The sequence below is a fragment of the Staurois parvus genome, unplaced genomic scaffold (genome assembly GCF_062004578.1).
Source record: "Staurois parvus isolate SC_StPar_1 unplaced genomic scaffold, SC_StPar_1.0 ptg000061l, whole genome shotgun sequence".
NCBI classification, from domain to species: domain Eukaryota; kingdom Metazoa; phylum Chordata; class Amphibia; order Anura; family Ranidae; genus Staurois; species Staurois parvus.
Window position 1 is genome coordinate 8,286,912 of NW_028317857.1, and position 16,372 is coordinate 8,303,283.

The following is a 16,372-nucleotide window of genomic DNA, read 5'->3' on the forward strand; positions in this document are numbered from 1 at the left end:
CGCTTTTATTTTTCATTCTTCTATTGCTCTTATTCTTCTTTATAGGCTCAGGGGTTAAGGAGAGATAACTATTGATATATACATCACTACTTATCCACTCATTTGATTTTCAAGCTTTTCATTCATCTTTCCTCTTCTCCTTTTCCCTGCTTTATATTTCCCACTCAAGGGGATCCCCTCTCTTCTCTCACACACTGCCTCTCCCAACAGCCCACAAGAAGCACATAATTTTATTGAGACTCGGTCAGAGTCACTCACCCTGCTCGTATCTCTCTTCTTCTCGGGGCCCGACCAGCATTTTCTCTCTGTCCTTCAGCTGGGCAGTGTGTTCGTTTTAGGGGTATGTTCGTTTTAGGGGTTCCTCCAGAAAAATCCTCCTCCTTTCTCTCTCCAATCCCCCGTGTCTCTCCTCCTTCAGAAGCAGGACTCAGAGCAATGGGCCAACCATCAGAGCCCCAAACAACGGACCGACCAGCACGACCCCCAGCAGTTCAGCAACGATCCAGGTCCCAGCCAAGATGCCGGCAGACAGAGCTCCGGGTAGAAACCGGCTGACAGGGTTCTGAGCACTGGGCTAGGATGCAGAGCTCCGAGCAGTGAGCCTACCAGCAGGGCACCAGACTATCGGCGCTAAAACAGGGGACCAGGTATTGGGTCGGCAGCCGTGCTCCAAGGAGTAGATCCAGAGGCCGATCAGCTCCTCTCTCTCTGCACCAAACACCGGCCGGCTTCCTGGTTTCCCAGTGGTGCTTAGCGGCCGGCCACGTGGCTGCACCGCTCCACCTTGTCTCTCCGCTGCCCGACACACCTTCACCCCGAGCACCGGAGCCGGATCCCTTCTCACAGATCAGCTCTCCCGCAGGGCCCCTCCACCCATCCAAGGGGGATCACCGCACCGCAGCTCCACATCACAGGTAGGGGTTTGGGGAGGTGGGTGAAGGAGCTTGTCCGAGAGCTCCTACATCTGGCTCTCGTCAGCCGCCATGGTTAGGCTCCGCCCCGATCAATAGTATCCTTGACCGCCAATAGGCACTTCTGAGCCACCTGTCTGCTCTATCAGGGGCCCCAAGTCAGAGAGAAAGGCCTTCTTCATCATGTCAGGCTCTTCTACCAGGTACTGACAGCATACTTGCTGTAACCAGGGCTATGAGAACAAAAAGTTCAGACTTTACTTTCCATCAATGAGAAAAATTAATATGAATAAATATTTATGTAGTTATCTTCATGAACTAGGAACAACCAAACAGTGTGATACCAATAATTATACTGTAAAAGAAAAGTTTATAGTTCTATGTTTTAGCGGTATAATAGCATGCATAGTTATGGTAAAATGTATTATTTCTCGATGTTCTGCTATTCTTTCACTTGAAAAAATGGTTTTGAAATGACAACAGCCTAAAAGAAATACTGCTTTTCAAGCTGTGAGCTTTCCAAAGCTATAATTTTCATGCTATTATAAGGGTCTGAAACAAGTATTAGGTCTGTGACAACATGTACCAAAACCATTTTATGTTCTCATCGGAGGTGACCATCAGAATGAAAACATGCCATTCTTATGTATGTCAATAACCTGCCCAATAACATTCCTGGCATTTTAACAAAATAATGATAACATCACATTTTTACTGAGTTACCTCACTGTATCTTCAAACTCTGTGTTGGACAAAACAAAAACTATATTCCATAAGTAAAAAGTGTACATGTGAAATAAAAAAAAAAACATGTAAAAATATGTACTTAAAGTGTTACTGAACCCAGGACCCTGCATTCAGTCTATCTGGTCTCCCACAGTACACGGAACATGAAAATACAATTATTTTAGTAAATGTAAACTGCTAAATACCTTTTCTACAGTTAAAACATCTTGTGACTTCTATCAGGGTCCAGCAGAGCACTGGTTAAAGCCTGTAGGAGATGTTTTCATTCTCCTCTGACTGTCCTATGAGGTTGCAGGACCCCTGGACTCTGTCTGAATAGTGCTGGTTGGCCCTGTGCTGATCACATGCACTCTCCCAAGAAAAAAAAAAAACTCTCTAGCAACACACACCAAACTGAGCATATGCATGGTTGTTTTTAAGGAGTACAATACGGTGATACTTGCACAAAAATGAGCTGTCTGGTCGATGTGCCAGAAAGAAGCTTTTACTACATCAATGCCACAAAAAAGCCCGGTTACAATATGCCTGACAATACCTTGACATGCCTAACCAGGCCTTTTTGTGTCATTGATGCAGTAAAGGCTTCTTTCTGGCACCTCGACAATGCAGCTCATTTTTGTTCAAGAGTAATCATATTGTGCTCCTTCAAAACAACCACACTGTCTTTTTCCAGAACAGATTTCCCTTTGTATCCCGAACAATTCTTCTGGAAGTTGTGGCTGCAATCCTTCTTGGTCTACCTGTACTTGGCTTGGTATGAAGAGATCCCCAAACTTTCCACTTCTTAATAGGTGATTTAACACAGTACAGTCAATTTTGCTATAGTAGGTTGTACACATCACACAGACACACCACTTTACAGGCAGGTTCACAGCATCCCCCACAAATGGTATTAAATGAATTTTTGAGGGGTTTAATGTTTCAATTTAATTTTTTTTGCCTTGTTACATGTTCCTCAGGGCAGTGCCTAGCCCCCCATGCCATTTGTTTGACAATACCTTGCCTATAAGCCTAGAAAATGGCCATTACTGTTTTTTATCATTTGACTTTGATTGACCTCAGTGGGGTTCTGATTTGGCACCACCATTATAGTAATGTTAGCCAACCCTGCCCTGAAGGAAACCCAGGTATATTTGGCTCATCAACAGTAAAAACACCTGACACTAACCATTTTTTTACCAAACACAAACCTGAAGTCAAGCTTTTGAATATTTTGGGAATAATTATAGATAAACAGATGGGAAAGAGATCAGGGGGTTCGAGGTTGTGGTTTTGAAATGTTTGTGTACCCTGTTTTGACATTTAAGCAAACTTGAATACAGTGCAGTGTGGTACTGCAAAAAAGAAGCTCACAAACTATACTATTAAACTGGTTTGCCACTGGCCAGTTTGTACAAAGTAGAGGGCTTTAGCTTTATTTTTATATTAAATTTTATATTAAGCTTTATTTTATAGAGTAAACTTTTCAATAGGTCACTGTCCTTGAAAATAGTACTGTTCTGTAACACTTCATGTAGCTTTCATGCATCGCCCAAAAAATATGTTTGCTTTTGCTAAATATCCTCCATGGTAGTGTCAACATGTTTTTTGAAAATATCTTGCCTATTAGCCTTGAGAATTACCAAAATTTAACAGCGGGATATGCCTGCCTACATAGACTCCAACCTCTATCCTGAATCCAACCCAGGCAGATTCACGCATCCCTATTTATGCATTTTACTGTTTATTAACCTTGATTATGGTGGTTATCTGGAGTGTTTTTTTTTCCTCTTTTTTTCATCTGTGGCCAGTAAGATTAATGGAGTATCTGGTTTGGGGGAGGTGTGGAAGATATATGGTCTGATGGAAGAGGTGGGCGCTGCCCCAGTCATAGTAAATCAATCATCCAAAAACTGGTGGTAAGTATAAATCTTTCATAGGTAAGCCTGCAAAATTGTAACAATACTCAGATTTGTACAAAAAAATCCCATTTTGAATCAAAGGTTTTCTTTAAATAACATATTTGGATAAGATTACAGAGCTGTTTTTCAAACTCCATAACTTGTTTATTGAAATCTTCTATCCCAATTTTCAGTTTGTATTCCAGTAAATGTGTCAGTAGAGCTTTTGGGAGGGGATGCATTTAAAATGTAAATTCTGCTTATACCTCGAAGCTAAAAAGTCTCATTTCATAGAATGAAAGGGATATTCGTCTGACTCTAAATCAAGGAAATAAGATGTTCAAGAAAAAAAGATGCTTTTTATTTTTGCATATAATACACAACTTATTTCCATAACAGCTCATGTATTTTACGCTTTATTTATGGCTAAATATTTTTTTTACAGATTTGAATGCCGTTGAAAAAGAAATTAATTTTGTGAGCATATTGCAAAACACACTTGGCTCTCGGTGCCTGCAAGCTATTTTACTGGATGTCTTATTTCAAGGATATAAAGATAGACTGTGCCATAAAAGCATTAAACATTATATCTAACATAAATAACGTACTATGTGAAAGCAATGTGGCAAAATGGAACTAATAAAATGTGTCGCTCTTGATTTGTGGCTGAGAAGTGAGGAGAGGGAGAAGCGGGTTGTGTAGCTGCAGACATGAATAGTACCAAGATCTAGAATTTGGTTTTGGCAAGCAAATGAATACAGAAGCACAAGGGTCAGATGAAAAAGAGCATGAGGGATTATTTAATCACACAGTGCAAAGAAAAATTGTATCCACTCCTGAAATGGCAATTTGGCAGTTTTTGCTTTTATTTTTATTTTTTTCAGAAACCCTTGTATTAGTGAATACTGAATAATACAAAGATCCACTTTAATGGCATCATGTGTGCTAGTAAAGAAGTCCAATGGTCCTTTTACTACTTCAATTTGAAATCCATGCAGAGTGCTCAACAACTATCAGTACTGCCTTGGTACGTAGAAAAAAATAGTGGGGTAGATTTACTAAAACTGGTACACTCAGAATCTGGTGCATCTGTGCGTGGTAATCAATCAGTTTATAACTTCAGCTTATTCAACTAAGCCTTGACAATAAAACCTGGATGCTGATTGGTTCCTATGCAGAGTTGTACCAGATTTTGTACTCTTCAGTTTTAGCAAATAACCCCCATTGCTTTCTTACTAGGGCATCAATATGACAGGGGGTGAGGATCCTCACCACATAACCTTCTTATGCCTTTATACAGTCATAGCCAAAAATATTGGCACGTCTGCATTTCTGTCAGATAATGCACCACTTCGCTCAGAAAATTGTTGCAATTACAAATGTTTAGGTATTCTCATGTTTATTTCTTTTGTTTGTATTGGTATGACACAAAAAAGTGAAGAACCAAAAAGCCAAATCTGGCACTCCAAAAATGGGCTGGACAAAATTATTGGCACCTTCTCAAAATTATAAGAAATAACAGCATTCCAAGTTTGTAATTCTCCTGTAATTTGCAATTAAACTCACCTGTATCCGTTACCGGTGCTGACAATATAGAAATCACACCAGCAACCAGTTAAAAATGGTGAAAAATTGATTTAGCCTTTCTGTTTTGTGTCTCTGTGTGCCACATGGAGCATGCAGAAGAGAAAAAGCAGCAGATAATTGTCTGGGGATTTGAGAACAAAAATTGTGGAAAAGCATGGATGATCTCAAGGTTACAAGTCTATTTACAGAGATCTTAATGTTCCTGTGTCCACTATGCGCAAGATTGTCGAGAAGTTTACAGCCCATGGCACTGTAACTAACCTCCCTGGATGTGGACAAAAGAGAAAAATTGCTCAAAGATTTCAACAAAGGATTGTTCGAATGGTGGATAAAGAATCTCAATCAACTTCCAGACAAATTCGAGCTGACCTTCAGTAGCTCATGCTACTGATTTTTTTTAGGCCCTGTGATATTTGCACAAATGTTCATTTAATGGCTATTTTCATTAGAAATACACTAAAATCCTTATTAGTGGATACATACATGGCAAACTACAAAATTCCTGTAAATTCCTACTAGATAGAAAAGTAAAAACTATATTGAGTTAGTACATAACAAATATTTGTAAATTTTGAAGTGCACCTTTTTGTGAAATTGTGAAAAGTCAAGGTGCGCAAAACTGTAAATAGGCACAATTTACTCTAAAAATCTGAGTCTATTATTTTTCTCTTATAGCTTTCAGACTTTGTGAAAGATCTCCATCCCCCAAATAATATATTTTCTGAAAGCAAAGAACCCATAGCAGAGGTAGGCAACCTTTCTGAGGTTGAGGTCTGCCTAGACAGCATGGAGTTACTAGGCAGCGCCCTTAAAAAAAACATCATCCCTCCACAGTAGTGTCCTCTGTCCCCCTTTACATCACCCCCACTGTAGTGTCCTGTACCCCCAATGCAGTGTCCTCTGCCCTCTTTTCTTCACTCCCCCCACTGTAGTGCCCTCTGCCCTTTTTCCCCCCACAGTAGTGTCCTGTACCCCCCCAGTACTGTGTCCTTTGCCCCCCACAGTTGTGTCCTGTATTTCCCCAAAGCAGTGTCCTGTACCCCCCAAAGCAATGTTCTCTGCCCCCCTTCACACTACATCCTCTCCCCCAGTAGTGTCCTGTTCCCCTCCAAACCAGTGTCCTCTGCCCCCTTCACATAACCCCCCCCCGACCTATAGAATAACAAAAAATGCTAATGATTTTTTAGGCCCTGCAATAGTTGAGCAAATGTTCTTCAAATCACTGTTTTTACTGAACATACACTAAAATCATTGTTGGTGCATACAAACACAACATAACTTATGAAAGTCCTCCTAAATTGCTGCTGAGAACTTGGTCACATGGGCTTACTAAAATGTATGCCCATGGAGGACCTTGTTTACCCGCATGGTGATGCCCAGGTGTTCCAAGCCAACTGAATGACAAAATTCATGTCAGTTGGGCTTCATGGGCACAGCCACTGCTTCCAATCTGACATCTCTGTAGGTGTGGGTGCACAACCCCAAACGCAGGCAGTGTGAGATCAGGGAAATGCACCCAGTCCCACATGGATGTCAATTTGGGAGCAACGGCTGTGTACATGTAGCTACATCCCAAATGACAACAATGGGACTGCCTGAACAGGGATGCATGGAACACCTGTGCACACTTGCCGTGTAGGGGCGTACGCTGCAGTATGCCCTGTGTGAACTAGGCCTTATTATGTTGTGTGCTGTTTTTTTTATTTGATTTGTTTTTATTTATTTACAATTTTATTTTTTAATATTTTGTTATTTTTTTAATTGGTGGGGGGGGGTCTTTAGTGAGATATCAGAAAAAGGGAGACAGAGAAAGGGATTGAAGATAGTCTGAGCTGCACTGTGCATGAATGTATGGGAGCATTCGCAAAACTTCACTATAGTGAAACAGTGTTTACTATACTTCAGTGATAAATGGAAAGAGGAGCTATCACTACTGATTGCTCACTATATACTTTCAAGGAAAGGAAGGGGACTAGTATATTAAACACATGTTTGACTGGCCCTTCACCCCGCTCTCCATCCTGATGACAGCTTCCACCGTGTGCACAATCAAAAGCCAGCGGGAGTGGTTGGAGAAAAAGCTGGCCAGCATGGGACAGATGCCATGGTATCGTGAATTGGTGGAGCCCCAGGGGACAGATTGTTGGAGCTGTGGGATCAGTGGAGCTGCAAGCAATCAGTGAGCATGGGTGGCATTGTGGAGGTCAGATTGGGGGGAAAATATACATATTTAAAAACCTCCTGTGTCTGCCCTGCAGCACCTGAAGGCGGCGCCTGCATGGTAGCCACAGGAGATTGGATGAATGGGGGAGTGATCAAGGCAGTGAAAGGGTTAAATAAAAGAATACAGTCTCTACAGTCAAACATGGTGGAGGGTAACTGATGTTTTGGGCTTGGTTTGCTGCTTCAGGCACTGGATGTCTTAACAGTGTGCATGGCATTAAGAAATCTGAATACTACCAAAGAATTCTGGGGTGCTATGTAGGGCCCAATGTCAGGCAGTTGGGTCTCCATCAAAGGTCATAGGTCTTACAGCAGGACAATGACCCAAAGCACATGTCAAAAAGCACCCAGAAATGGTTTAAGACAAAGCACTGGAGAGTACTGAGCTGGCCAGCAATGAGTCCAGATCTCAATCCCATAGACCACCTGTGAAGAGATCTTCAAACAGCAGTTGGAAAAAGGGACCCTTCCAATCTGAGAGACTTGGAGCAGTTGGCGAAAGAAGAGTGGTCCAAAATTCCAGTAGGGAAGTGTAAGAAACTGATTGATGATTAGAGGAAGCTGTTTATTTCAGTTATTTTTTCCAAGGGGTGTGCTACTAAATATTAACTGAGGGTGCCAGTAATTTTATCCAGTCAATATTTGGAGTTTTTTTGGAATGTGTTAAATTTGTTTTTTTGTTTCTCAACTCTTTTGGGTCACACCAATACAAAGAAGAGAAATAAATATGAGAATGCCTAAAAATTTTTAATTGCAACAATTTTCTGGGTGAAGTGGTGCATTATCTGACAGAAATACAGGGGCGTCAATATTATTGGCCATGACTGTATGTGGGATACCCTTTGAACCTCACTCATACTAGTGAAAAAGGGTCATTGGTAGGGATTATGGAGCCTATACCCCCAAAAGTGTGGACTTCCTTGGTGGAGGAGGTACTTTGAACCACTTTATTAGTTTACAAAGCAAGCTGAGGCAGGTGAAAACAGACTCACCAGCCTATATTTGGAGTGAAACCGCCCCATCCATGTGGAGTTCTTTGGTTCACCCATCACTAGCTGCTATGATTAAAACATTATTATTATTATTACATCGAGTTTATATAGCGCCAAAGGGTTTGCTCAGCGCTGTACAATAGAGGGGGGGACAATACATGAAACATTACAGCAACTACAAACAGCACACGAGGGGTTATAGGGCCCTACTCTTTCGAGCTTACAATCTAGGAGGGAGGGGGTAGTGGTACAGGAGGAAGTGGCTGTGGGGGATGGAGTGGTAGGAGAAATGAAGGAGAGCAGTAGTTAGGTGAGGGTGGGGTAGGCTTCCCTGAAGAGGTGGGTTTTTAGGGAGCGCCTGAAAGTGAGGAGGGAAGGTGACAGTCTGATGGATTGGGGTAGTGAGTTCCAGAGGATGGGGGAGGACCTGGAGAAGTCTTGCAGACGTGCGTGTGAGGAGGAGACCAGGGAGCAAGATAGAAGGAGGTCCTGTGAAGAGCGAAGGGTACGGGTAGGGTGGTACTTGGGAATCAGGTTGGTGAGGTAGTTAGGGGCAGTGTTGTAAATGGCTTTGTAGGTCAGAGTGAGTATTTTTTTTAAAAACCCTGCTAGCACTAAGAGAAGGCACTAAGCACTCTGCTTTACCACTAACTGCATCACCAGAACTCTGCTCAAAACACTAGAACTGGTCCCCCGAAGTCTGCTGGAGAAAATAGACTCTTCTTGGGATGGCAATCACCCAAGACCCTTGCAGGACTTACTGGTTCCTCCTTCTGACCTCATGTCATCACTTTCTCCTGCATTGATGTGAGATCAGAGGGAAGAAGTGGTGAGTGCTGTAGGGGACCCAAGAGATCAACAGTACAAAAGGCGTCAGTTTCCAGGGGATTGGGGGGGGGTTCTAGAGTTCAGCATCACAGGAACTGGACTGGTTGAAAATTGATTACCTTTCTTCAAAGGTATGCAAATTACATCAGGGTTGTTTTTAAAGTAGAAATGTGAATGACATCATTGCTTACCTTCTTCAGAAAATGCTAATTGCATGGCTCTGTTTGACTTTGCCATTGAATCAGCATGCAAAAAAGACAGAAAAAAGTGAGAACTGATTATGTCTATACTTGTTCCATGCCAATGGCTCAAGTATACTGTGCATGTCTTTGTACATAGCAGATAGGACCAGCACCAGCTTTATTTTTGGGTACAAAAGGCATTAGTTGTAAAAATCCAAAAGGGCCAGTTACATTTTCTCCCTATGGCACAATCAGGCACAAGTACCAGCTGTAGTCTAAAGATATCCAAGAGTAGATATAAGAGTCGTCTTACAATCCTGACTACTGTAAATTGACCTCATGTTTGTGCAATTCTTTACTCTTTGCAAAGAAGAAAAACAAATAGAGTTAAAAAAACATAACTACGAAATGCAGCTAGATGACAGGTACCTGTCTATATTATTCTTGAAATGTTTTGAAGTGTTTTCAGTAGTTAAGTAAGAGTACCATGCAGTGCAGCCCCAACACAATAGGTGTTGATAAATAATTTACTTGTGTAAAATGAATAAAAAAACAACTAAAGGCAGCTTAACCTGACATGTACCCACCCTTCATTCCAAGCATGTCAGCCATCCTTGTGCTCAACCAACAAACTGGAAAATGTGGTATGTCAACTTTTTTTGTGATTTATGATTTGGCAGCCATTCTCCACTGTTGCCAATCTATAAGTATTTGTTTGCAGATACTGCCAGACAACAAATTGCATAATTTTTCATTGGCTAATCAGTGACCTAATACATGGAATGTAACTCTCTGCATGAAACACATACTTGAGGGATCTTGAGTCTGAGACAAGTATGTGACAGGAATTCTAAAACTCTAGCTCTCAAACTAATATGACTTAAATAGTGCAGTCATTCTTAAAAAATGACAGGCATTTATTTTGTACATATTTATGGCCTTCAGTGGAAGACACTAACTGCAGAGAACAGAAGGCAAAGAAGTACATGCTAGTGTCAAGATGCAACCTGGACAGAGGACAGTGTGATGTGTTCCTGTACCTGAACGAAATTCTAGGTGCATTTTTCCTGACTGACTTTGCTCACCAACACATATTTAAAAGCCCAGCTGGAGGTATAACTAGAAATCAGAAGGCCCCAAAGGAAAGCTTTCATGAAACCCCCATCGGTGCCAAATGGCCTATAATGCACTCCTACTTAAACCCTCTTAAAGCAGACTTAGCATGCACATACAACATGGAAATATACAGTATCAAGAGCTAAGTAATGTGTAGGTATAACATATTGATTTTCTCACTCAGTGATAACAATACTTCCCCGACCAAATTCCTCTGTTCCTTCTTTATTCATGCATCATTCAGGGTCAACATCTACTTCCTGGATTAATATGACACAATGATATAAATCCTGCTAACTAGGCAAAGTCTATTGCCTGGACCTTAAAACTGCTTTTTTGAAAATAAAGGTAGATATTTTTTGGAAAATTTATACTGATTTACATTGTGACATGTCAGTAATTAAAAAAAATATATATATATAATATAGGCGCTATGCTTACAAAGGAATGCAAAAAAACAGAAACAAATCCAATAAAGTCAAATAATATCCATACATCAATACAATATAACATATACATGTATATAAAGTCACACATACATATATTTATCTCCAATCACCATGAACGTGAGAATTAACTAAGTGACTCTATCTTCTGAGACTCAATGTGCTCCACCACGTGTTACAGATAAATTCCTCACTCCACCAGACCTATGTGGCTACCAAAGCAGCTTGCAAGTGCTATACAGTATGTCACATCCAGTATATGTGATCATTATGGTCAATCTGCTGAAGAATCCACTGCCAACTCTCATATATCTGGAACAGACAATCAGCCCAGACAAAATGCTTATAATGTAGAAAGTATTTATTAAACAAAGAGGTTAAAAATATCCAAAATTATATAGGCACCAACAAAGACAGCTCACTTGTGGACCTTTCCTCAGCACCACTGCTTGTACCTCGGAGCCAGCGTACGGTCCATAACACCGGGAATGACATTGGAGGTAGACCAGGAAATTATGTCAACAGCTTAGACCCAATGCAATTCGAGTACCACATATTTTAAGGAAGCTAATGTCAGTAATTTATCCACGAGAATTTGAAAACGTTACCTAAACATCTACTTTAGCATTGGTGGTCAGAGTTAATAATACACCCCTATACAGTTTCTATATAACCTATACCCCTTATTATTAGGACACCATAAATTAACAATTACAGCAGTCAGACATTCTAAATACCTCACTCCAGGGTATGGAGGTACAGGTAGGGCTGCTACTTCCAGACTCAGCTTCCTCCTTGGTGAGCTGCTGATCTGAACTCATTCTTTGTTGTCAGTCAGAACTAAGCTGCCTATGGAAGGTGAATAAATATGTGATCAATGCACAGAAAATTATTCTGCGCTTTTCAACTCCTGGGACAGTGATCAGAGTGATCATTAAAAGATTTACCTATTTACACTTGCCTAGGTGAATGCAGCATCAGTCCAATGCTGCATCTGTCATCCGCCGGCTCCAAGGGTGAGAACTCAGCGATCACATGACCGCTGATCTCTCCTCTCTGAACAGAGAGCGGGATTGTCAGTCACCTGTCAGTCACCACTGTCTGCTCAGCCCCCACAGGGCTCACTTGAGCTTTGGGCTGTGGAGGGAGCGGCTGGCTCAGATTCTCAGCGCTTCGCTGACAGGTTGAGCCAAGTGCCACTCGACTTCGTCGTCGAGATCTTTTCCCAGCCTGGACTGGATGAGTGATGTCAGCCGACAGCGGGCTTCAGTCCTCTGTCAGCTGAAAATGGGTCACAGGAGTGCAGTTTGTTCTGTTATCCACAGAAGTACAGCCAAAAAGCTTTGGCTGTACTTCTTTAAATCCATGTTTATATGGCTATAGCTATATCTTTGATGCCAGCCTATGATTGCCAGTCAAATGACTTTTGATGCAGGTAATGCAGGATCTGTCACTTTCTGTTACAGTAGATGTAAACCCAATCAATAAAGCCTCATATAATTTTTAACATGTAATTTAATTTCAAATATTATTTAAATCTTTTGAAAATCTACAGCTTTTGTTTAAATAATATCTAGTGATATTGCCATTAAGGTCCATCTTTTGGCACTTTTTGTTATAGGGTGATAACACTCTGTCCCTGTCTTCCAATAGCTCTCCAATGTGGTCGCCCTGTCACCTGTGCTTCCGGTGGGGACTTTAGGCAGTTGTACTGATGCTCATTGTGCATACATCATCCAACAGGGTTACCATTAAGAAGCCCTCTGTAGTCTGGACATGGCTGTAAAGATACTACAGGAGATCAACAGCACTGAGATGTACAAAAGAGAAAAAAAATCAAAGTTGGAGCCGTAACATTTTATGAGAACTTTGAAATATTCACATTGGTCTTACCTATTAAAGTGTATGCATAGCCAAAATAGCTTTTTGTGTAGTTTAGGATAGAGTAGGGAAGGATGAAACCCCTGTCAGTTTAATTTTTGTTGTCTGCACTCTGCGAGAGATATTTCCCTTCGCTTCTTGTCACAGAGATACCACAAGAAATGAAAAGGAATCTCTACAAAGTGAGCAGAATTCCCTTCTTAGACAGTGTCATTGAAACATATGTGTATGTTTGAATATGTACTCTCACTTTTAGTTCCTATTAGTGATGGTGGTCACCAAGACAAATAGAGAGGGCAAATCTCCATAGCAAGGATGTAGACAGCCATGAAACGTGGCAGTGTTGCTAACCTCTTACCACTGTATCCACAAATAAGCAAACCTCTACTGATTGTTTTTCCATCCACTTTTCATGCATGTTGATGTTTCATAGCAATATATATTGCACAGATAACAATCTAAACTTCAGTCTCAACACTGAGTTCTGCTCAATGATTAGCCTTATATTTAGCCCATTAAATAGGTTTCAAGTCACAAGACACCCAATTCTGGGTTATTTTATGCAAATAGAAATCATCTAAAGCAGCCCATAGATAATGCCATTTTCTTTCCTTCCACCCGTGGGAAATTGCTTGATTCTCTCATCAACACAGTTAGCGTTGATGGGGAAACCACTCCCACAGTACTATTATGTTGTGCCAGCAGAGAGCCTTTCCTATAGCCATTGGCAGTGATTGCTGAACTGACATCAGTAAAACCAGCCTGCCCATCCATCCATCGATCCATCTATGACTGGCTTAAGGCACAGCTGCCTATGACTGCAGGTTCCATCAGATTTGGAAATTGACTTGGGGATGATACTGCTGTGCCGCTTGTTGGGGAGGAAGCTAACCTGAAGACCTGCAAGGCAAAGATTTGCCATGTAAATCCTTTATTCATTCTATAGATCAATGCTTTCTGTATATCTCCTGCTGTTTTTGGATATTATCACACAAGTCATCATACCAGGAATAATTGCAGTGAATGAGTGAAGTTGTGCTAACTTCCATCATCCAATCATGTTTGAGGAAAAATACTGTTAGTTTTAATTTTCTTTGTACATAATTGGATATTCTTTGCAAAGTGAATTTTCACTGTTCAGCTAACTCACTAAGATTAGTGAACATTCACTTTGAACTTGAACATGCACTACTCCTTTAATAAATCAGGGTCAGAATGGAACAAGACATAGTAAGTCAATACTGGAGAAAACATCAGCTGCAGGGAGATCACAGGTTATCCTAGTGACTAGTGTATTGTCTTCTGCTTGATGTTTTTGGGCACAGCTTTCACAGTTCAGACAGTGGCATATCAAGAGTAGGAAGGAGGATGTGGTCTACTCCAAGTACAGCCAACTGCGGGATGCCATGAAAGTGCATGCATAGATAGGTGCATTGATATCCCCCTTGATGGTGCCTGCACAGGACTTTTTGACTAGATGACAACCAATGGCTGAGTGTACCATGTGGCAAGGACAGCACTTAAAGTAAGATAAACACACATGAGGAAAAATGGTCAATACCAGAGTCAGATGCTGTAAGGAGATGCTGTGAGCTAACGTAAGATGGGAGTGGGTATGTGTGTCATTCTTCACTCTGTTTCTACCCATTGTCTGCCTAAATATTGTGATGATTGTCCATTGCTGCCCAGTCATTATTACCAATGCCTGTGACAATTGGATTTACCTTACACCATATAAACTCTTCGAATTCTCCACTTCTAATACTCACCAATGATGGAGAGCTTGCAGCTCCATTGGTTCTTTAATCCATATATTATGGCACTGTACTAAGATTGTACTGGAATCAAATATTTAAACTAATATTGGATGTTAATAAAGCTGGCCATAGATGGTTTGAATCTCAACCATTTCAGCAGGGACCAGCCAAGATTCGAGCCATATATGGGCAGGCTGAATGTACCCAAGTTGATCGATCAACTTGGGTACAACCAGCCTGTCAGATTACATGCAATTATTCCTTGCAGCTATTTTAGATGACGAACCTACTCAATCCAGAAAAATAGATACATATCTTATTAGCGACTAAATCTAACATAGCATGCAATTAGAATTATACTATACTACCAGGTCTTGCAAAAGTTATTAGAGATGTTAACCTGCAATGTGCTTATGAACGAATCTTTGCAATTAGGGAATAATTATTACTCAAATTTTCAGATGGTAGGCACCTTTGGCTAATACATCCTTTATGTAATATATGGATATCTTAGTCTGTAGATTACAACTTTTGTTCACTTCACTTAATTAGGGCAATTAATACTTACTACCTGACCTATATTTACTCATGCTTCTGATTAGAATCACCTCTGTTCTAATGGTATACTTGTATGCATTCTTATGTAATTCCACAACAAATTAAGCTCTATGTTATGTTATATTGTCACTGCAACCTTTAATATTGGATTGCATATTCTACTTCTGCATTGGTAGCTGTATTGTAAGTTTTATTCTATCCCATAACTTTTTTATTACCATTTGAATGTTAAACCTAATAAAGAATAAATGGAGAATAAAACTGAATGTCCATCTTTCCTCCTTAGTCACTCCTCTATTTTTAGTCTAATGTAGAGAATTTTATAAAATGCACAAATTAATTACCAAACATGTTATACTACACTAAACATTTAATTTAACCTCTTAATTTTTGCATTTGTTATTTTAAGAAGCCAGTATACAAGGAAACGTAGTGGTGAAAAGCGCCTGTGGATTTACCCAGTACCTTTTGGTATAATAGTTTTTTATGATCAATGTAACTATGGAGCAGTAGTGATGTGCCTTTTGCCAAAATTTGCGATTAAAGAGCTCCCTTTTTCTAATCCAAGGAAGTTGGAAGGCATTCATTAAATTCTAGTGCTTATTGCATATAAAAACTCTAACAGAGTCTGACTCTGTAAATCTAAGAAAATGTGTCTGTTGCAATTGCTTGTATCCTAGATCAAATGTATGCCATACTTTCTCATCTAAAAGGGAATTCCAGGCATAATTATCCTTTGTGGTTTCTTATAGCTCTGCTCCTAAAGAATGTTAATTTTCTTCTCTGTTTTGCCCAAATGTAATTTATAGATAAAGCTTCATCATTTCCGTTTATAAAATTAAGGAAGTACGCCCTGACATTTGCATTAGATTAGCTATTCTTGCCTGTTTATTGAACGATTCTATATATATATTTTACAACACATGTGCTAACAGAGGAGCTTAAAATAAATGACACCGTATCTGAATTACCCAGAATTATAACATGGCCATAATTCTCAATGTTTTAATTGCATGGGAAAATGTGGTGAACGGGTGGTTTTTCCTCCTCTAACACATTGAAGCTGTGATGAAAGTGGATTTCAATGCAGCTGGTGGATGAGAAGCAGATGGGGAACGTTTCTGAAATATTCCTAGCCAACCATGAGCAAACACTCGGGGAAATCAGCATCCTTACAGTGGAGTCTCAAAGGAACCAAATGTAATTTGTACACGTAACATTATGTCTTAAATTTCAGATGTTGCTTAGTCAAAACAGGCCGCTA

General features: G+C 40.3%; 1 long non-coding RNA gene across 2 annotated transcripts in view; it reads right to left on the reverse strand.

The window, feature by feature from the left end:
• Positions 1-12,071, reverse strand: part of LOC149469749 (uncharacterized) — a 113,925-nt gene extending 101,854 nt beyond the window's left edge. Inside the window, exons 1-2 of one of the 2 annotated variants that reach the window (XR_016311525.1) lie at positions 11,870-12,071; positions 11,650-11,757 (exon numbers count right to left, since the gene is read on the reverse strand). This is a non-coding gene — a long non-coding RNA (uncharacterized LOC149469749). Of the gene's footprint in view, positions 1-11,649; positions 11,762-11,859 lie in introns of both variants that reach the window. The other variant, XR_016311524.1, reaches the window with a different exon arrangement.
• Positions 12,072-16,372: the final 4,301 nt, after the last annotated feature.